The sequence below is a fragment of the Peromyscus maniculatus genome, chromosome 2 (assembly GCF_049852395.1).
Source record: "Peromyscus maniculatus bairdii isolate BWxNUB_F1_BW_parent chromosome 2, HU_Pman_BW_mat_3.1, whole genome shotgun sequence".
NCBI classification, from domain to species: Eukaryota; Metazoa; Chordata; class Mammalia; order Rodentia; family Cricetidae; genus Peromyscus; species Peromyscus maniculatus.
In genome coordinates, this window is record NC_134853.1 from 156,410,734 (window position 1) to 156,433,877 (window position 23,144).

The 23,144-nt window shown below is 52.0% G+C and overlaps 1 protein-coding gene across 6 annotated transcripts in view; it reads right to left on the reverse strand.

Annotated features, from left to right (window-relative positions):
* Positions 1-23,144, reverse strand: part of Alpl (alkaline phosphatase, biomineralization associated) — a 56,379-nt gene that overhangs the window by 27,771 nt on the left and 5,464 nt on the right. Inside the window, exon 1 of one of the 6 annotated variants that reach the window (XM_042272126.2) lies at positions 18,689-18,712. The exons of 2 other annotated variants lie outside the window; for them this stretch is intronic. The gene's annotated coding sequence lies outside the window, so the exon portion shown is untranslated. Of the gene's footprint in view, positions 1-1,900; positions 1,925-3,568; positions 4,090-18,688; positions 18,713-23,144 lie in introns of those variants that run through there. 3 more of the 6 variants (XM_042272127.2, XM_042272123.2, XM_076565451.1) reach the window with 3 other exon arrangements.

Below are 23,144 nucleotides of genomic sequence, written 5' to 3' on the forward strand. Positions count from 1 at the left end.
CACTGTTGGAGTGGACGCTGGTCCATAGTTCCCTCCTACTGCCTAGCCTGGTCTCTCTGCCAGGCTTCCAGCTACGTGATCGGATTCCTTAGGACAAGAGCGCAATGGCTCTGGCCGGGCTCTGGCTTTGGGTTGAGGAAGCAGCTACTTGGCAGGCCAGAAGGGAGGCTGAGCTGGCTGCGCCTGGGCCCTGACAATGGCATTCTGAGGCAGTGGCTCCAGAGTCTGGCAGAACGCCAGGCTCCAGCTGGTCTCAATAGAGCCAGGACAATCTGAAAGACAGGAGACGTCCATTACCAGGCGCTGTCATGTCCACCTGTGAGCTCGCACGGCCTCCTAGCCGCAGGTATTTCTGCCCTCACGTCACAGTTCACAAAACTGAGCCAAGGCCCATCCAACCAGCTGATAGCCACATGCACACCCAGGCTGACTCTGCCATCGCCTTCTCTGGGGCTTCTGGCCTCAGTTTCCCCACCAGGGAGAGGAGGGACTAGTGTCTATCTTTTTTTCATACGGACAGTCACTGGGGATAGAGCACTCGGCAGGGGCAGGAGTTAGGGTCCCCTACCTGAGTGGCCTGGCCAGGCGACAGGTGAAGAAGCACAGAAGGCCCAGGGCTAGCATGAACAGGAGGAGGCTGCCAACCGCCGTGACCACCGTGTCCAAGGTGGGTGACAGGAGGGCCATCTTGGAGTCAAGAGAGCCTTTAGATGTGGTGGTCACACAAACCCGCTGGCTCTGAAGCCTGGGGTCAGCGGCCGGTGACCTAGCCTTACCCCTGAGTTAATCTCCTGGGATTAGGCAGGAAGGATGAGATGGAACCCACAAAGTTCCCCTCCCCCACTCCACTCCTGGGAGAGGTTGTGGGGAGGGCTACCTGATGGCTGTTCATTCAACTCTGTCCATTCACCCCTCACTCCAGAACATTTGCTGAGCGCCTGCTGTATACCCAACTCTATTCTAGTTCTGGAAAGATGACTGAGCAGCCAGTGTAAACAAAGTACCTACTACGTGCCAGGCCCTTTATGAGATAAAAGCTAAGAAGGGGCAGGGGTCTGGCCCACAGGGTCGAGTGCTTGCCTAGCACGGAGAAAGTCCTGGGCTCCATCCACATCCCAGCATAAACGAGGCGTGATGCACTTGTCTGTCATTCCAGTAATTGGGAGGTGGTACAGAAGGGCCAGGAGTTCAAGGTTATTCTCAGCTACTGTGATGGCCAGTGTTAATGTCAAGACTTTAGAATCCTCTAGAAGACTGGCCTTTGAGTCTGCCCATGGCGGGTTATTATGACTAAACTGAATTTCAAAGATCTGGTGACACCATTCCCAGGCTCGAGTCCTGGCCTGGGTAAGATGGAAAAGAACCCAGCAGCAGCGTGTGGTCACCTATTTCCTGTCTGTGGGTTCGATGCCACCGGCTGCTTCGGGGTCCTCCCGCCGTGACTTCCACCCCACCACGAAGGACTGTGCCTTGAGCTGTGAGCTGAAACTAAACCCTTCCTCTCTGAAGTTGCTTTTGTTGTGACAGCAACAGCCGAAGAAGCTCAGACATCCTCAGAGTGAAGCGGCCTGGGCTACACAAGACCCTGTCTCCCTCCCGGGGCTGGAGAGGCGGCTCAGAGGTTAAGAGCACTGGCTGCTCTTCCAGAGGAATTCCCAGCGCCCACATGGCAGCTCACAACTGTCCATAACTCCAGTTCTAGGGCACCCGAAACCCATGGCAAAACACTAATGCGCACACACACACACACACACACACACACACACACACACACACACACACACACACCCTGTCTCCAAAATTTGGAATAAAGCTCAGAAAGGAAGGAAACCCTGATGGAGACCTCACAGCCGCTGTTGCCCACATTTACCCCATTCACAGGCCAGAATAAAGTACTTACTGTGTGTCTAACTCCATCTGAGCCATTTCCAGAGGAGGAAACAGGTACAGTGGTAGGGATCGGATCTGAACCAAATCTGCCAGCCTCAGAACCGGAACAGCACCAGGCCTTCCAGGCCCCTAGCTGGCAGTTACCTGGGAATCCACATGGGCTGGAGGCGGAGCTAAAGTCCACTGAGGGATTGCCTGTCCCCCAGCTAGCCTCTCATGGCATCCTGTACTATCAGCATGGCAGCGATGGTCCCACCTCACAGACTGAGAAATGGAGGCTCCGAGTCTCTCAGTGCCCCCCCCCACGTGTGCGTGCACACACAAAATACACAAATAAAAACACGATGAAAATGTAAAAGTCACAAGAGCCCTCATCCTGCATCTGCCTGTCCTGTTGGCGGTTGTGAGCATTCAGTGAACAGGATTAAAGGGACATTGGGGAAGAAGGTTTTCTGGAGGGGATGCACCTGTAGTCCCAGCATTCAGGAGGCTAGTGACTCCATGTTCCCCAGCTAGCCACCTTCTGGGCCCCAGGAAGAACAGAATTGTAGCTGATCGATCCCTGTCAGCTGGGATTCAGAGTGCGCCCTGCTGCCGAGGCTGGGGAAGGGGACAGGGGCTTACAGAAGCCACTGGGCGAAGAGACCCTGCAGAAGGCTGGCTTTAGCTGCAGGGCCTCAGAGGGGACCTGGGACCAGTCTCTACCAAACCAGGTGTCTCTGATAATCCCTGCTGGCTGGGGCGTTATTCATTCACAGATGGAAGTTATTTAGGGCTGCTGTGACGGGCTCAGGAAGGGACATGCGCTGGAGAGAGCGGACAGCGGTCAGATCCAGGAGGAATTTCCCTAGATGGGGGTAAGCCAGATGCTGGGGGACAGAGCAAGCTCCAGGTCTCCAGCTGCTGACACACAGCAGGAAACAGACACATAGGAGGACAAGACCAAGGGAGGGCACTGAGTTCCTCAGAGGGAACACCCCAGCCTCAGCACAGCTGTATACTGCCCTTCCTGATCTGGAGAGTTCTCTGAAGTCCACCCAAGGACGCCTCTTGTCCCCTTTCCGTTTCCCCCTCAGCTCTGCCTGCCAGCTGCCCTCACCCCAGCCCCAGCCGGGCATCACCTCCTAACACAGCATGAGCTGCTCTGCCCTTGGGCAGTCTGTGGCTGGAGAGGTCGGTGCGCAGCCAGGAGGCAGGGAAGGCCTGCCAGGCCAGCCGGCAGGGGTGTTGGAAGAGGCGGCCTGGCGGCAGAGGCAACACTGGCCAGGCTGCAGGGGTGAACCTCGTCTCTGCCCCTTAAGCTGGACACGCGCTGAGGTGAGAAGTCTCATCCCTGCACTGGGCAACTCCCTTGTGGAGTAAGGTCTGAGAGTGACTCCTCCGGGCTGCCCTGAAGATTCTGACCATTTTACCATGGCCAAGGCTCCCCCTGGACTTGGGACAGGCAGGTGTGAGGGGTTGGGAGGCAGTAGCAGCTATGGAATGCAGGGCAGTAGGCAGAGAGCATGGGGGAGACAGAGGAGAGCTGGATGGACACATGTGCGTGCGAGTGCACACACACATACGCATGCGCGCGCGCGCGCGCGCACACACACACACACACACACACACACACACACACACGCACACACACACACACACACACACACGCACACAGCCTGCCCACATGCCTGCTCACCTGAGGCCGGAATGGTCTTCCTTGCTCTATAGCGCTCAAAGCAAAGCTCAGCATCTGGATCGAGGAGGCCACAGGTCCCTGTCCCCTGGCCTGTCACATACACACTGGGAAGAAACAACCTCCAGGCAGCGTGAGGCTCTCTGTCCCCTTAGAGGGGACAGGCTATTAAGGGTAGTCTTGGAGAGAAGGTTGCCAGGAAGCCTGGCAGCGTGGCTAGGTGAGAGGAACAGCCAGGAGGATCGGCGGCTAAGAGGCAGGATGTGCAGAATTTCAGTCGGGGACAGTGGCCAAGCAGACAGCAGGTGTCTGACGACAGAGCAGCCTGGAGTGGCCCCAATGGAGTCAAAGCAGGACCTGGCTTGTGACTTCACTCACCCCTGTCACCAGCCCTATTTCATAAGTGAGGGCGTGGCTGCTGGAGCTGGAATCAGAAGGCCCAGGGCAGGGTTTCTGGAGCGATCCAAGGCTCCCTTCCCTGGGATACCAGACAGCCCTGTGGGCTGTAGCAAAGAGCTGCTGTGGGAGGAGAGACAGGCGGGCCAGGGGGCGGGGGTGGGGGTGGGGCGGAAGGTCCAGGGTACCACTTTATAGGTACACAGGCTTCCTCCCTCCCACGCAGAGGACACATTCTGCCCTGAGCCTGGAAGTTGAGCAGGGAGGAGGTTGAAGGGACTCAGGAGCCATGTGTCCCCCAGGTGCGTTTCAGGCCCCTGCTCCTTCCCGTGCGGCACCCAGCCCTCGCGGAGGGAACCCCTCCACTACCAGGAGATGTGGCGGTCCCATCCATCCACTACCATCAAAAACTGAAAGGCCCAGAGAGGGTCCATGACCTTCCAGAGTCACACAGCACATTGATGAGTCTTCTTCCCATTGGAGGAGATTACTAGAGGTCAAAAGGCTGTCTGCAAGACACAGTGCAGACTCTGGGGTTCTAAAACTTAGGTTAAGCACATCGCCAGAGGAAAACATGTCAAATGCAGCATTAGAGAACATTCCTTCCTCATCCTGCCCCGAACTTACAGGGTCTGGCTGTGAAGCCCAGGCTAGCCCAGAGAGACAGACAGAGAGAGACAGAGAGACAGAGAGAGAGGTAGTCAGAGTGTGATGGTGCATGTCTTTCATCCCAGAACTTGGAGACAGAGGCAGGTAGATATCTCTGAGTTCAAAGCTATCCTGGTCTATATAATGAGTTTCAGGCTAGCCGGGGCTACTTTATCTCTAGGTACTCATTTAATCCACAATAACCAGCAAGATAAACCCTACAGCTTTTCTCATTATACAGATGGGAAAACAAGAGCACAGAGAGGTTAAGTAGCTTTCCTACAGTCAAACAGCAAGTGACCACATCAGAATTCAGCCGTCCATGTGGGTGTTTTTCTGCTTTGGGGAGGCCTCTTGGGGCCCAAGTGTAAATTCCTACAACAGCACCCTGCCCAGCTGGAAATGGGCCACTGTTTGTTCTATCCAATACACACGCAATAGGGACTGGATGACACCGAGTGATCAGAACTCTGAATACAATACGTTCTTCCCAAATCTCAGTCTGCCACGCTTGTCTTGGACTCCTGGGGGAGGGGTTCCCCTTACCCCAGAGAGAGACGCGGTTACCTGCCTGAGGTCACGTGTTGAGACAGGCCTAGAGTCACTCCTAGGACATTCTGGGCCCAGCTCCCTGCCCCAGCATCCGCGGCCAGCTGGACTGTGGCAATCCTGCGGGACTTGGGCAGGATGTGTTCCTGGGTACACTCCTACCTCTGCCACAAACCCCAGCTTCAGTTCATCCTCCTAGAATGACGATGGGAACCAAGTGCTCCCACTCTCAGGCACCCTCCCCACCCCCAGCTCTGTCCTGGCTGCCTTTCCTCTGGGAGGACCTGGTTGGTGCCCCCAGACAATCCTGGGAGGAGGCTGAGGAGGCTCCGGACTGTGTGGAAACTGGCCTTGAACTTGTAACGTGCTGGGTGGGCCTGACACTGGTGGCACACGTGGGGGACGCGAAGATGCTGGTTCCCCAGACAGCTGTGTGTCGTCGTCGTCCCCCCCACCCCCCAGCATCCTCTCCACATTCCGATCGAGCCCATGACCAGCAGTCAGGCTCCCAGCAACTGGGGTGTTAGAGGCTCTCAGCAGTGGGGGCGGGGGGGGGGGGGGGGGACAGGAACATAGGCATGTGGTGAGCTAATCAAGGCAGGTGTGGTGCCTCAGGCCTGTCACCCCAGCACTTGGACAGTGGGAGCAGGAAGAGCAAGTTCAGAGCCAGCCAGGGCTCCCTGAGCTCCTGACTCAAAAATTAAACCACCGGCAGGGGTGGGGGTGGGCAGAGATCACACGGACTGCTCACTCTCACCACGGTGCCTGTAAGAACGGGAATTCAACAGGACAAGGAACAGTGAGAAAAACACTGTCACCTGTCGTGATAGTGACCGCAAGGAAACCAGCGCAGCTCTGATTGGTGGAGGCTGTCTTTGCTCCCAGGGCAGAGACGTGAAGTAAGTTGGTCCAAGTCACCCAGCAATTCACAGGAAGAGGTAAAAGTCTTCACAGGGCACCTACTGTGTGCTGGAAGCTTTCTAGGCAGTCTCCCTAGGATTCAGTGTGGGCAGAACTCTCAGGCCCAAACTCATGGCAAGGTGTGAGAGATCGGGGAGCCAGCCAGGCCTGGAAGACCCCTCACGCAATGCTTTGGCACCCCAGCATCTAACAGGACCGCTCCACGTGGACTGGGTCCGTGACATGGGATCGTACGTCAGCAGAGTCTCCTGGCTCAGCCTGGGCTGTGGGGCTGGCAGGAAGCCACGCTCATCTCAGGCCACTCAGGCTCTCATCCAGCTCCTCGCCTTGAATGTGACCCGTCTCCCTCCCTGGTCACCATTCCGCAGAGACAGTGAGCCCATGGGGGCTATCCTAGGCTAGCCTCCCCTCCCTACCCCAGGGATGACCGCTCCACGAAGCTTCCAATGTCAGCTTATGAGACAGGACTTCTTCGATGTTCTCTGCTGCCACCGTGGTGACGTGGTGACACCTGCTTGTCCTATCTGGTTATTCTGAATCCATTCCCCTTCCTAACGAGGGAAGCCCACTCCCTTCAGCTGTGGTGGGCGGGGTGACTGGCCGATGTGGGGACCTTCTCCACCTGAACGGCAAGGCACTGTCAAGGAGAACACCTGGAGGGTGGATCAGAAACGTACAGAGATGCCGAATGGTGGTGGCACATGCCTTTCATCCCAGCACTTGGGAGGCAAAGCCAGGTGGATCTCTGTAAGTTCGAGGCCAGCCTGGTCTACAGAGCGAGATCCAGGACAGGCACCAAAACTACACAGAGAAACCCTGTCTCAAAACAAAAACAAAAACAAAAACAAAAACAAAAAAACAAAAAAACAAAAACAAAACAAAACCACAACAACAAAAAAGAAACCTACAGAGAAACCCAGGAGTTGGACGATGGTGTCCAGGCCCTGGATGCAGGCATGCCTGAAGCTCACCTCTGAATGGGAGCCAGTTCATTCTCCTATTGTTTGCTTTGGCTTCTCTGTTGCTTGGAGCCCAGATTCTGCCCTCAGAACTCCAGCAGAGGGTTTTCCTCAGCTCCCCACACTATAAACAATCACATCTGGTCATTCACGCTCAGCTGGTTATTCCCACCAAAGGGAAGAGACGGGACATACACGCTAAAGGTGGTTGGGCACACTGCTAGTGAACGGTAGAGGAGTGGGAACCACACACGTGTGCAACCCACGGCCGTGTGTGGTGATGCATGTCTGTAATCCCAGTACTCTGGAGGCAAAGGCAGGAGGATTGCTCAAGTTCAAGGCTAGCCTGAGCTACAAAGCAAGTTCTAGGCTAGTCAGGGCTATATAGTGAGACCCTGTCACAAAAGAAAGGAAGGGAGGGAGGGATGTGTGTGGTGTGTGTGTGTGTGTGTGTGTAGAATTAGAGGGGATTCCTGGGCAGGACTCCCCAGCACAGCTACAGACACACCTTCCCACAGACTGTTACGGGTTCCATTTAACATTGGGTACCTGGCCCTGTACTAGGGCTGAAAGTGTCCACTCTGCAACCCTGGGCCCTTCAGTCTAGGGTCAGTCAGTCCCCAGGAAGTCGCTGGTACAGAGCTGTGTAACACCCATCTCAGGGGAGGTTAGAGGCACACAGGGGTGATAGGACTTGCCCAAGGTCCCTGAGCTGAAGACAGGCAGAACCAGCTACGGACCAGATGTGCCTGGCCCCAAGCCTAGGGCCTTTGCCCCTGGCCACTGAGTAGCAGGGGCAGGACTGGGCCACAGCTCCTCTGAGGCTGTTTGTTCTGCCTAACTGCCCTCAAAGCAGTTTAAAAAGTTAAAAGCAACAGAAACACACAGTGTCCCGGGACTTGCTTGCCCCAGTGCTCAGGGACATCAGCAATGATTTCCTGGGAGCCTCTGTCATCCCAGATGACAGCCTCTCCCATGAGTCTGCCCTCTACCCCTGGGGCCCAGCTAAGGTGGACTTCAGAACTCCTGTGTCCCAGGACCTCCCATGGTGCTCAAACAATGCCCCTGGGCTGCTGTTTATTGAGCAGCTACTGCCTACCAGGAGCCAACAGAATAGGTCAAAACCCTGTCAGTGGTAAGCCAACAGAGGAGGAAATGAACCCTGCTGAGGGGAAGGCAGGTTAGCAAGGCAGAAGAGACAGGAAGGGAGGGAGGGAGGGAGGGAGGGCTCGCTAGAACCCATCTCCCAGGCTCTACAGCAGTGCCACACAGCTGAGAATGTGCATCCATCTGGGGGAGGAAAAGAAGGCTCCAGGCCGCATAGCAAGTCTATCACAGCCTACCACAACCCAGCCAGCACACACCACCACACTCACTGGGGCTGGCTGCAACTCACACCTGCAGATACGGAAACTGAAGCCCAGAGGCAAAACCACAAGCCCAGGCGATGCAGGCCTTGACTGTGGTGTAGCTGGCCCCTGGAACCCCCTCCGGGCCCAGCCCATCCTTCCAGCCCAAGCTGGGCCCTCCTTTCCCGGGGCTTCCTTCTGCCTCACTCTGTGGCCTCAAAGCCCCTTAGGTTCTATCCCAGCCCATGTGAGCCCTAAACCACCAGGCCCCTCTTGTCCCATCTCCTCTATTAACTTCTGGCCCATCACTGAAAGCACATTTTTTTTTAAAGATTTATTTATTTATTATGTATATAGTGTTCTGCTTGCATGTATCCCTTCAGGCCAGAAGAGGGAGCCAGATCTCATTATAGATGGTTGTGAGCCACCATGTGGTTGCTGGGAATTGAACTCAGGACCTCTGGAAGAACAGCCAGTGCTCTTAACCTCTGAGCCATGTCTCCAGCCCTGAAAGCACATTTGTGTGAAGTCTATCAAAGCCATATGCACACACCCTGGGCATACAACTGGAGCACACATCTGGGGTGGGGCTTCCAATGAGCTTCCCCATCTGGGCTCATCTGGTAGAGCTCATTTGGTCTTCCCAGCACTGGGTGTGGGTGAAAGAGGATCTTGGTCTTGGAGGCAGTAGACCTGGGGTCAAGGCCCATGCTGTACCCACCCATCCCACTGATGGTCAAGCCCATGCTGTACCCACCCATCCCGCTGATGGTCCTGTTGATGGTCAAGGCCCATGCTGTAACCCACCCATCCCACTGATGGTCAAGGCCCATGCTGTACCCACCCATCCTGCACTTGGTCAAGTCCCAGGGTCCCTGTCACCAGAGTAAGAAAAGACTGAGTGAACAGGAGGCAGCAGGTGCAAAGGACCAGAGGCCATGAAATACTGGAGGAATTGTGAGTGATCCTCTGTGTGTGTGTGGGGGGGGGGTTTGGGTTTGGGAACTGTGTGTTTGTTTCTTGTTTTTTTGAGGTGGGCTAGCCTTAAACTCTTTTGTTTCTGTTATCTATCTATCTATCTATCTATCTATCTATCTATCTATCTATCTATCTATTTACTGAGATGGGGTCTCTATATAGGGCTGGCCCACAGAGATCACCTGTATGGTTTTGAACTCTTTGAGTTTTTTGTTTTTTTTTTTTATTTTTGTTTTTTTGAGACAGGGTTTCTTTGTGTGGCTCTGGCTATCCTGGAACTCACTTTGTAGACCAGGCTGACCTCGAACTCAGAGATCGACCTGCCTCTACCTCCTGAGCGCTGGGATTAAAGGCATGTGCCACCACCACCCAGCTGGTCTTGAACTCTTAATTCTCCTTGACCTTCCAAGTGCTGAGAGTACAGATGTGAACCACTGTACTCAGTTCTCATTCTGGTTTCATTTGCTCACGTTTTGTTTGTTTGTTTTTTTTTTTTCTGTTGTTTTGTTTATAATGTTTCTAATATTTAAAAGCTACGAACCAGAAGCACAGCTCAGTGGTGGAGAACTGGCCCTGGGTTCCACCCGGCACTGCAAAAATTAGTTAATTAAATATAAAGGCTCAGGCTAGAGTCCAGGGCTGGTGGCTCCAGTGTGCCTGTGACCAGCTTGTGACTCTGCTTTGGAGCTCAGGTCACTGTGCTCTAGGTGTGGTGGGGCAGGCCGGGGCCCGCACACCTCGATCGAAAATGAACAGAAGGGGACGGGGGCTGTAGCTCAGTTGGTAGAGTGCTTGCCTGGCACCGAACAGACTCGGAGCTGGATCCTCAGCACCACATGAACAGGGCAGCGTGGGGCGTGCCTCTAATCTCAGCACTCGGGAGAATCACAAGTTCTAGGTCATCCTTGGCTATGGAGTAATACCAGATTGGGCCACATCAGACCCTGTGGGTTTTTTTTTTTTTTAAATGCAATTAACAAACAAAAAACAAGTAGCAGACGTTGCCCCTGCATCACTCTGAAGTCGACCCCAGATAACTGTGGAGCAAATGTGACTGAGCCCAGGCGACTGGGGAAACGGAAGCTCCCAGGAGACGGAGCTGGGCTTGCGTGTGCCCAGAGCGGGAAAAAGGCCGTTTGAAAGCCGGATTAAGTTCTCTGCTCTCCTTGTGCACCAAAGTACCATCCCTGGACCACCACAGCCAGCACCCTCAGTTAGGAACAGGCAGCCTAGACAGCATTAAAGACATGCGGGGTCACAGGAAGGAGAAGGGGACCCACAGACACAATCACCCCACACATGCCCTACTGGGCCAGGGCATACTTTGACCTGAGTGGATGGCCCTCTCCCTCCAGACTCCTCCCTGGGGAGAAAAGGTGAGGCTCAGGCCTGCCTGTAGAGGGAACTGACCAGGCCACCCCCTAACACCAAGCCAGCCTGTGGTCCAGGTCTCTAGCGTGGTCTGTCCCCTTCTTGGGGTGAAGACAGGAGTTAAGCCTACTCCCTCACTCCAAAACACAGTACCCACAAACCAGGTGAACCACAAACAATGCACCCCCAGCTAGAGAGCCCGAACTCACAGAGCACAGTGAATTTGAAAGACAGATATAGCCATCAGAGACAGCACCAGAATCAGCTGCTTGGGAACAGAGGCCTCCAAATAAGCACTGGGAATTGGGAAGGGACGTGGGGGGGGATGGGGATGGGGTCTTAGCAACACAAAACAAGAACCCGAAAATGCTAAAAAACTGAACAAACCAACTAACCAACCAACCAAGCAAACCCTGGAAGGAGTAGTCTGCACAGCAACTCACTGAAATGACCTAAGAGAGGACAAATTTAAAGAGGTCCAGGCAGGAGCCAGGGCACCCCCAAAGGACACCACTGACTTCTGGCCGGGGGTGGAGCAAAATGAGGGCCAGTGAGCAGGTGCAGCAGGTGAAAGCAGCTGGATTCCTGGGAAGCGGCTCATCCACTGTAAAAGAATCATTAAGCCTCCAGAGGAAATCATAAAAGGCTATTTTTGGGACTTCCTAAGGGAAAAACAAATTGTCAATGGACTTGATTAAAGTTTTTAAATGCCCTTCCTTTACAAGACATTTTAGAGGGCAGGTGAGATGGCTCAGCAGGTAGCAGACACTCCTCACCAAACCTGATGACTGGATTCGATCCTGGGACCCCACGTGAGGGAAGCACAGGACCACCTAACTCCCCGAAGTCGTCCTCTGATCTCCACGCAGGGGCTGCGGCTCACGTGTGTGCACACACGCATACTAAATGGAAGTCTCTCTTTAGACTAGGTGGGCCTTAAACTTGTAGAAGATATTCCTGCCTGTGTCTCCTGACTTAGGATTACACATGTGTACCACTATGGCTAGCACCGTATGTGTGTGAGCCCACGTGTGTGCACACACCATGAGCTCTCATGCATGCTCACGTGTATGAAGTGCACATATACACAGAACACGTGTGGAGGGCAGTGACAGCCTCAGCTGTTGGTCTTCACCTTCCACCTTGTTTGGGACAGTGTCCCATTGCCAATGCGTACGCCAGGCTAGCTGCCAAGGATCTGCCCTCACATCTCCCTGGAGGAATGCTAGAGTTACAGATGAGCGCTACTGCATCCAACTTGACATGGGTTCTGCGAAGGTTTTACACATCCTTATGAAGCTGACATATGTGTATCATATGACCAACAATTCCACCCTAAGTATTAGCTCAAAGAAATGAAAGTCTATCTGCATGAAGATGCCCACAAGAGCATTCAAAGGAGGCTCATTTGTAACAGCCCAGACCGGAAGATCAAAACACCCGATAGCAATGAGTCAACAACGATGGGTTATTGCCATCTGGACCAACCTCACAATAGAGTAAGGGGCATCTGACCCAACAGGTGGGAATGCATCTCAGAAACACAAGAGTGGCAGAGTTCACACTTAGCATGTGAAAGGAAGAGAGAAAGAGAGAGAGACACCTATTACAGTCAAGAGAACGACTAGAAAATGCTAGACCTTTCTATAAATTAACATTAAAGTGTAAATTAAATTCATATATCCCTTAAACTAGAGCTTACCAAAGCTGAGGTAAGCAGATGTAAAGAACCTAAATAAAGAAACTGAGACCACAGTGAAAAATCTTTCCCAAAGAAAATGCCAGGCAAAGATGACCTCACTGTTAAATGCTACCGAATTTCAAGAAACAAATGTTCTTGATTTTACTTGAACTTTTGCAGAAGGAGAGTTAAAAACCACCATCTAGTACGATGACCACGGTCACCACAACCCTCAAACCCAGAGGAGTGGAAGATCCTAGACAATATGTCACCGGCACAAGCCAAATCCACACTCAGCAACCAGCCAGGTCCGCAGCCAGGTCAGTCCTGGGAGCTCAAGTTGAGAGGCTTCATGGGAAAGTCTTTTATATGACGGATGACATTAACAGATTAAACAGGAAAAGCTGTAATCATCTCGAGCATCTCCAAACCATTGCAAAAGCATTTAATGCACTCCAAACACAAATTAAGATTCTTTTAAAAGCTCCCAGTAGAGTTGGGGGTGTAACTCAGTTGCTAGAGTGCTTACCTAGCACGTACAGAGCTCTGGGATCCATCCCAGCACACCAATTAGGGGGGGTAGTGTCCCCTGTGGTCCCAGGGGAGGGACTTGGGAGCAGAGGGCAGGAAGATCAGAACCTTTTCTCTGTGTAATAGCCCTGGCTGTCCTGGAACTCATTTTGTAGCCCAGGCTGGCCTTGAACTCACAAGAGATCTGCCTGCCTCTGCCTCTCAAGTGCTGGGATTAAAGGCATGTGCCACCACCGACTGGCTGGAAGATCTAAATCTTAAGGTCTTGCATATGGAGTTCAAGACACCTAGTACAACCACTATTTATACACCTATGATTGTATGTACACATGTTCGTGTGTGTGTGTGTGTGTGTGTGTGTGTGTGTGTAGAGGCACATGCATCCCATGGCGGTATGTGGAGGTCAAGAGGACAATTCTCAGGAGTTGGTTCTCTCCTTCTACCACGTGAGTCCCAGGGATTGAACGCAGGTCTTCAGGCTTGGTGGCAAATGCCTCTCTTTACCTAGCGAGCCTTCTCACGCCTCTCAACCTTTCTCTTTTGAGACAGGGTCTCTCACTAGAACCTAGGATGACTGACTAGGGAGGGCAGCAAGCCCCAGGATCAGCCTGTTTCCAGCTTCTCAACCCTGGGACCCCAAGTCCGTGTCACCAAGCACCACTCCCTGCACAGGCTTCAGGGACTGAACTCAGGTCCTCATACTGGGGCGACAAAGCCCTTCACCACCTGAGCCATCTCCCCGGCCTGTGTTCATCAGGATTTCTAAGTGCTCTTTCCACATCAGCAAAAGGCTGAGAACCAAAGCCAGCAAACATGAATAGAGGCTGGGAGTGTAGCTCAGGGGTGGAGTGTTTGCAAGCTGGAGACTGTGGATTCCATCCTTAGCATGAGATAAAAGAAAGAGATATTGTGGAATTCATGGGAGGTACTATACAGCAGTGAAGAAGTGAGTCACAGATATATGCAAAAATAGAGCGGAGCCTCAGCAATAGAAGACTGATAGAAAACGGTTAGAATTTACATACAGTGTGATGCTCTTTTTTTTTTTGTTTTTTGTTTTTTTTTGTTTTTTCGAGACAGGGTTTCTCTGTGTAGCTTTGCGCCTTTCCTGGGACTCACTTGGTAGCCCAGACTGGCCTTGAACTCACAGAGATCTGCCTGGCTCTGCCTCCCGAGTGCTGGGATTAAAGGCATGCGCCACCACTGCCCGGCTCAACGTGATGCTCTTTCACAGAGTTAAATGCATACTTTGCATATGCATATGACATATACATGTGACTGTAAATAATAATCCCAAAGGATTATGGGAGAAATCTCAATCCATAAGGTGCCTGCTGCACAGGATGAGGACATGAGCTCAGGTCCCCAGAATCTTCTGGAAAACCAACCATCCAACAACCACAGGAAGCGGTAGTGCATGCCTGCAATCCCAGCAGGGAGGATACAGAGACAGGAAAATTCCTGCAGCTCACTGGCCAGCCAGTCTATGAGCTAGAGGTTCAGGGAGAGACCTTCTGCAAAGAGGTGGAGAGCAATAGAGGAAGACACACGAGACCAACCTGACCACAACATGCATGTATACCCACCCAGGTGCACATACCCGCAGGCATGCACACACTCACACTAGCGAGTATACACATACCACACATACATATAAAAATAAATGAGGGATGACAAGCCACATATATGGTGTTTATCTATATATGTATAATATTAATACTCATAAATAACAACAAAGATCAATAGGCTGGGCATGGTGGTACATGCTTTTAATCCCAGCATGTGAAGGCAGTCTGTAAACTGTTTTCAACTGTGATGTCTTTATTAATGTGTAATTTGGGGGATGAACAAGTAAGAAAAGGCTGTGGCTTTGTGTGTCAAGTTGACAAGGAGTCAGCTGTCCTGGATGGTTTTATGTCAACTTGATACAACCTAGAGTCAGAGAGAAGGGAGCCTCCACTGAAAAAATGCCTCCATAAGATTAGGCTGTAGACAAACCTGCAGGGGCATTTTCTTAATTAGTGATTGTGGGTGGTGCTACCCCTGGCCTGGTGGTCCTGGGTTCTATTTAAAAAAAGCAGTCTGAACAAGCCATGCTGAGCAAGTCAGTAAGTAGCACCCATCCATGACCCAGATCTGCATCAGTCTCTGCCTCCAGGTTCCTGCTTTGAGCTCCTTTCCTGACTTCCATTGATGATGAACAGTGATATGGAAGTGTAAGCCAAATAAAGCCTTTCCTCCTGGGGTTGCTTTGGTCATGGTGTTTCATCACATCAGTAGAAACCCTGACTAAGACATGGGGGTTCTGAATTTGTTGACATAAGTAACTAAACAAGGCTCCAGTTACAGAACAGTGGCGAGACCACTTAGAGACAGTCAGGTTGGCCATTAACCCAGGGACGGATCTCCGGTCCATAAAAAAACAGTGAGCAGGACTCCCAGCAAGATCCGCACCATGCCAGGCAGACAGAAGAAACACCTGCTCCTCATCCTGGCTCAGAGAGGCCCAAGCAATCTTAGGAATTAACAACCACTTTGTTCTCACGGTTTCTGAGGCTCAGTAGATCCATCACCCAGAACCCAGGTCAGGTCACTAAATCCCCTATGTTTAAAAGAGCCCCGCCCTCCACCTGTCAACAAGGTGAGGACAGGACTGCCTGTAAATGCTTAGTGAGCAGTCGTTTCTAGAGAAGGAACGTGGAAAAAAACAGGTAGGGGTGAGGAAGCCTAGTTTAGTACCATCCCTCTACCTTGGGAAGACCATTTCTGTCCCTGGGCGTTGCGGTCCCATCTGTACCTGAAGGGGGCAGCGGCAGTGAACCACCAAAGCTGTTCTGTTGTGAAGGGGCCAGCGACAAACAGGCCACTCACCTCTGCATTCTCCAGCCAGGTCCTCTTCATTCACCATACATCTGGGTCAAAGGCCACATGCCCCACGTCCTACCCATCTTCCTGACATCACCCCTAGCTCCAACCGTCTGACCTCTGTGCCAATTTCTCTCATCCTAAGTTTTATTTTTTATTTTTTATTTTTTTTTTCTCCCTTTCTTTTGGTTTGTTTTATTTCTGAGATGTTTTTGAGACAGGGTCTCATGTAACCCACATTGGCCTGGAACTCACTATGTAGCTGAGGATGACCTTGAACTTCCCAAAGCTGGAATTATAGGCATGTGCCGCTATGCCTGGTTCATTCTCTTCCAATGGTTTAGGGTTTGCCCTTGAGCTCCTAGAACACTCTTTGTACAGGTCTTTGACCCCTCGCTCACCCTCCAGCTTAAAGGCCACCACCTCCAGAGTCCCCACCTTCAATGCCATAAACCTGCTCCTCGTCATACCTGTTCCTATTGCAAATAAATTTTGTTAACTTTTTTGTTTGTTTGTTTGTTTGTTTGTTTTTTCAAGACAGGGTTTCTCTGTGTAGCTTTGGTGCCTGTCCTGGATCTCACTCTGTAGACCAGGCTGGCCTCGAACTCACAGAGATCCGCCTGACTCTGCCTCCCGAGTGCTGGGATTAAAGGCGTGTGCCACCACCGCCCGGCAAATTTTGTTAACTTTTGCTCTGTCTTTTCCCAGGTGATGGAGCTCGGGCAGGGACCAGGCACTGCTGTGGCTCCTAAACCAGACAAGACACCCATACACACAGAATAATATAATCAAATTTAAAAGTAAATTAGTAGGGGCTGGAGAGATGGCTCAGTAGTTAAGAGCACTGACTGCTCTTCCAGAGGATCTGGGTTCAATTTCCAGCACCCACATGGCAGCTCACACCCGTCTGGAACTCTAGTTCCAGGGGACCCAACACCCTTACACAGACATACATGGAGGCAAAACACCAATGTGCCTAAAATAAAAATAAACAGATAAATAAAAATAAGTAAAGTAATATATAGGAAAAAAGTTGTATTGAATGGCTAAATGGGGGTCCTCTTACACCCTTCTCTCTTCTCCTCTTCCTGGCTCTTTTCTCCCTTCTCTTCGTTCACAGGTACCAAGAGTCTGGCACCCGCTAAGGGACCCTTGAAATGCCACTCCAGCAGGAATTTCTTGTGACAAGGGTGCCTTCCTTCCCCCACCCGGAGCCACTCCAGGCAGAGAGGGACAAAGCTCTACCTAGCAGGGCTGCCTCTCTCCCTGGTGGCCTCTGGGCCTAGGCTGCCACAGCCACTGGAATGGGCATTTTCTCTGGAGTCTGCCCTGGGCAGCTGGAATGTGCCACAGGACACGGAGGCTGGCAGAGGTCTGCACTGTGAGCCCTGCCTGGCCAAGAGCCATGGGGAAGCACTTGGTTATTCAGCCAGGGTAGCTGCCCAAGGGGAAAGGGTGCACTTCCCCCACCACAGGGAAGCAGGGCAGCCAGCCCGGCACAGCCTGGGAGCCCATGGCGGAGGAGGAAACTGGAGAGCAAAACTCTTGCATAAGTCACTGCGGGGAGATTCCTCCGGCCCAGGAAGACTCTGGAAGCAGGAGACAGAAACTCTGTGAAATCAGGCCCAAGGCCAGAGTCCTGGCTGGAGGCTAGGCCAGTCCCACCACCCAGACTCCTGAGCTAGCAGTGGCCTCCCCTTGACCTGGAGACACAGGGAACAGATAAACTCTTCATGGTCGCTCTGGGGCAGGGGGCAGGTCAGTGATTCCCTGGGGTGTTCCTACACTAATCCTGCTGCTTGCTCAACTCCTGTCCGTCCCCCCCTACTCTAGTTCCAGAAGAAGCCACAGGTTCAAACATTTAGGCATCCAGCCCACAGAGATTTCTCCAGTGACTGAGTGGACCAGCCCAGAATCTGGAGCCAGGCTGCTGGCATTCAACTTTGGATTAACCTTTTTGAGAGCTGCGTGACCTGGGACATATCCCTTCCCTTCCTCTGTGCATCTTTACCTTTGAGGAAAGGATTCTGGATCCTACTTCTTGGAGACATTTGAAGCTAATGAGGAAGGAAGGGGGTAAGAAGCCTCTTAGCGGCCCACACTGTGCGGAGCTTTAGTAAACGGCAGCTCTCGGGAGTCACAACATTAATAAGCAGATTAAGGAGAAGCAGGATGGAAACTCTGCACCAAATATTCCCACGGGAGACATAGCTTCACTCCCCAAAGTCAAGCCCAGACTGGTACAAACCAAACCAGAAACCAGGGCACAAAGAGTCCAGGCTCTGAGTTCAAATCTCAGCACCACCATTAGCCAGCTCTGTAGGCCTGGGCACTTCAGGGTTCCTGTTTCTGTGTGACACACATCACATGGTTCCCCACCCACCCTGAAACTGTGAGACCTTCCTTCCTCAGCTTAGAGACACACAGGGCAGTCTGCACACTGCCAGCTCTGGGCAGTGCCAGGGAATCCAAGAGCTGACATGTTGGGTCTGCCCCAGATGGGGTGAGGCGACAGGTCAGTTACCTTCCCTAACAATCTCTCTGGACCCAACCTCCAGGAAAATAAGAGCAAGGCCTCCAGGAAGTGAGGATACCATTTCTTCCCCATGTATTACACAGAGCCCTGACTCTGCTCTTACACGGACCTGACTGCCTGGGGCCAGCCCAGTGAGGTGCCAGGAAGCCAGCAGGAAACATCCAGAATCCTCCAGGCAAAAGCCACAGCCTCACAGCTGGAGTGCACACCCAGACCTACTAGTCACTCACCATTTGTTGGCCAAGTCCCCATGTGTGACCAGAAACAGTAACAGCAGCAGAAGTCCCTCCCTCCCCTCACCCAAGAGGCAATGGGTGGGAGCTAAGTTACTGCACCTACCACACATCAGAGTGCGGGCTGGCTGCCCTCTGTCCCTTCTCTGCTGAAGGCACTCTGGTTTGCAGGTGGGTCTCCGTCTCCCAGCTTCTAACCCAGGGCTCGGCCGCTGCCTGCACATCTCGTGATGGTCACAAGACCCACCATGTGCTCCACGCTGGGCTGGGTGGGTGTTTTCTCGGAGGTTTCACGGTCTGGGCAGCAGACATGCTCTCCTCACACCTTTATGTTCTTATATAGTTGAACTCTTGAATCTGGGGCAGGGCTCTGGGTTGGGGAACTGAAAGCTGGTGGTGGGTGGCGGGGAGGCGGAGGGGGGGCGCTCCTATCTTATGCTCCTTAGAGCACATGCAGCTTTGGGGACAGTCCAACCTTTGTACTGGAGAGCAACCGTCAGACCTGGAGAATATGTGCTCAATCTCCCTGAGCCTTGGATGCAAGAAGTAAATGAATAAAGATCTGCGATGGGCTTAGAACAAAGCTGGGCTCGGGACAGACCATATTTTAGATCAACATACACTGATTCATCCATCAGTATACAGACCTCTGGTGGAGTTGGTTATTCAATACATGGATACTGAGACCCAGAAGTCACACAAGGTCACTTTTTTTTTTAAATTAATCTCTGTGGGATTTTATTCTTCAAATATTTATTCATCTAACAAGCTTGTATGATGTGCCTACCATGCACCAGGGAGCAGGTATAGGTGGATTCGGGAAATGACCCCTGGGACTGTTAGTTATTTATTTTTGGTTTGTCAAACCAGGATCTCGCTTTGTCTCTCAGGCATGCCTGAACTCTCCATCTTCCTGTCTCTACGCTCCAATGGACAGAGCTAGGAAGACCACAATGGGGTGAGGGAAGGTGGCCAGGGTGAGGCCAGGAGAGGCTCAGGTGGTAAACATAAGCCTTCACATGTCCTTAGATCAGAGAGCTGGCGGGCTATGGGAAGTCCGACAGGTGCACTCCTGGGAAGGGCAGGAGCCCTGAACCCTATGGGTGTTTCTTGTGGAGCTCTGCCTTCCTGGAGCTCACACTCCAGGCCAGACACCTGTGTGAGATCAGATCTCACCCACCAGGCTCTGACCAAGGTCTAGAAGACAGCCCATCAGGTGGTCCTATTAGAGGGACCACAGGCCAGGAGAGCGCCCTGCAGGGAGGCTGGGCAGGGAAGGGCAGAGCCCAAAGAGCTGGAGATACACTTAGGGGAGGCTTTTGGCTGGGCTCATGACTTAAATTTGAGGGTGGCTTCTGCCATCAATCTGACCTTGAGCAAGGTGCCTTGCCTCTCTGAGCCTCAGTTTCCCCTCTTGCTAAATGAAGACATTACTTTCAGGTATGAACAACCTTTTGACATTGTGACAAGATGTTGTCATCTATAAAATTTACACTCAAGAGCCACACAACAGTTACTCCCCCCACCCGCTAAAGCCACAGAGTTACAAAGTATCTGCACCACCAGCTGTTAGGATGGGGTTTCTCTGTGTTACAGCTCTGGCTATCCTTGAACTCACAGAGATACGCCTGGCTCTGCCTCCCGAGTGCTGGATCAAAGGCGTACTTCAGTTACTTTTTTTAACACACACACACACACACACACACACACACACACACACACACACACATCCCTAATTTTGAGCCCCACTTTTAGTCATTATCAGGGCTGCAGACTAGACATGCTTGTAAGAATCCTCAGAGCTCATGAATAAAAAATGGCTTTAATGTCAGCACTCAGGAGGCAGAGGTAGGTGGATCTCTGTGAGTTCAAGGCCAGCCTGTCTACAGAGAGTTCCAGGTAAGCCAGAGATACATAGTGAGACTTTGTTTCCAAAACAAAAAAAGGAAGAAATGGCTTTAAAAGTTGAAGCGAGAGCCCAGATACAGAGGCTGCGGAAGTTAATGTGACAAATCCATGCTATGTAGTGGATTGAAATAAACCTGGGATGCACCCGATGCACACATACAAGCAGCAGGGCAGGCCCAACCCCACTCAAGCTAAAGTCACACTCCCCACCCCACTCCAGGCTCAAAGAACAAGCAGGACACCCCTGTGTGAGGCCCGGCCCACTCTTCTGCCCCTCTGAGCTTCAGTTTCCTGTTTGCAAAGGTCCCCTTCTGAGTCTAGGCCAGTTTTGAGCTGTGGCTTCGTGATGGAACTCATGATTGGCACATGATTAGGCCTTGGGTTCCATTCTCCACACTGTCGATGGTAGAACACTCTCCACTCCTGCTTGCAAAGGAATGTCACCTCCTAAGTGACACGGGTGACTCAGGAAGTGCTAACTTGGAGGCTGGCTGCCCTGCGATTGACTAGAAAGCAAGCGGAAGACTCAAACAACATAATTCCCTTGAGCCAAGTTTCGGCTGGGCTGTTCTAGTAATTAACGGCACAGATGCATATAAATAAGGCTAACAGAGGGGTGAGTGGATAAGACATTTAGTAGGTGTTCCTTTCTGTTACTATTATTGTTACCACTGTTGTGGTTATTGGGGGGGGACCTTCAGCTCTTTCCAGGAAAGCCTCAAACAGCCCCTTCCTTGCCCCTCTTACTTAAGCCAGGGCAGCAGCCAGACCCACAAACCAGAATTCTTCTTGAGGCTAAATGTGGGGACCTGCTGTGGCCCCGTGAAAGGTCTTACACCACACCAGAAGCCAGTTCTGGCACAGGCCGTCTCAGAGTCCTTCCTGCACTCACTGAACCGAGTGCCTCCTGGACCAGCCTGTTTCCCACTACTCCTGGTCCACCACATTGCTACATTTAATCCAGTTCTGGGTTGTCCTTCTTCCTGAGTGCCAGTTCTCATTAGTGACTTGTGGCTGTCGTGGAGTAGCATACTGTAGTGGAAGGAATTTCAGCAGGAAAGAGAGCAGCGGTTGATTAATGATGTCTGACACAGGTGCAGGACAGGGGAGCGGAGGCATGCATGTCAGCTTTGTGTCACCAAGGAACTAGGAGAGTCCTAAGGCCCTGTTTGCATGAAAGATGGGTTTCAGGAAAGATACTAGATTGTGGAGACGAGAACAAAAACAAGGCTACTCAGCTGGGATTCAAATCTGTTCCCTCCGGGTGCTAGAGATGATTCCTGCTAGGACCACACTGGCCTTCTGGACCAGGAAGGGGTGTGGCCAGGCTGAGATTCATTTGTCTGGGAGAGCAGATGCTGCTGAATTAGAAGTCCAGATGGTGCTAGGTCCCCTCCCTTTGGGGACCACAACCCTGTTTTGCAAATCCTAGACAGACGGTTCAACTGAAAATAGTGTGTACAACGAAGTCTCCTGGGGACTTGCATCCAAACATCAAACCTCTTCTGACCAGGCGTGAGACCTAACCTCGGGCCTAACGGCTGGTAGTGAAGATACTTTGTAACTCTGTGGCTTTCAGAAAGTTACTTTCTCTAAGATTTGTACTTTGTAAGATGGACAAAATAGCAAGTTAAAGACATTCAATGTAATTAGTTCAGCTTCTGGCCCAGAAAAAGCCTTTACTATTAGGTGTTAAGGATGGGTCAAATTGTATTATCTACAAAAGATCAGCGCTGAAGGATAAGGGCTTGAACAAGCTGCAAAGAGGAACGCTTAATAGCCATGATCACCATGATTGCCGTGAATTACTAAACTTTATTATTTCAACATAAATAAGGAACTGATCCTTCCAGGAAGCTGGCTTATGCCACTCACGGCTCAGGGAAGAGAGACACTGGAATGGGTAGATTGCAACAAGGAGAGCCGTCTATTTCCTACTTCCCAGTGAGGGAAATTTGTGCCCCAATATCCAGGGCTGTCATAGGACCACATGAACGTCACCAGGAATGTCAGAGACAGTGGACTAAGGGGAGGCAGGAGTGCATGTGTTCCTGGGGACTGAACCCGGGGACTCACATATGCTAAGCAAGGCCCTCTATCCTCTGTCTCTGTGCTGAGTTTCAACACTTTGAGACACACACTCAGCTATTGCCCAGGCAGGCCTTGAACTTATTATCCTCCTGCCTCAGCTCCTAAGTAACTGGGATTGAAGGCCTGCAGCAGGCTTTCTTTTCTTTTCCTTTTCACAGGTTCGTATAATCCAGGTTGGCCTCCAACTTAGTATATAGCTAAGGATGACCCTGAACTTCTGTGTGCTGGGCTTGCCATGCTGCCATGGCCAGTTTACTTAGCACTGGTGATGGCCTTTGTGAATCATGAACAAGCATTCTACCCACTCGACACCCCCCCCAGGCCAGCGGCGGAGGTTTAAAGATCGGAGGAGACAGTCACAGCAGTTTAGCAATGGGTATGCCTAGAAGGAAGGAGTTGGGGACCCGGACAGTGCTGACTTAGCAGCAGATACGTGAGTCAATCCCATGCAGAGGTCGGTTAGTCACTCTGAGGTAGGGTGGACAGAGAAGGGCGTGGCCTCTGCAGCCAGCTGGACCCACTGCCTGCTGACTGCCAGATGAAGGACAGAACTTGACCCTTCA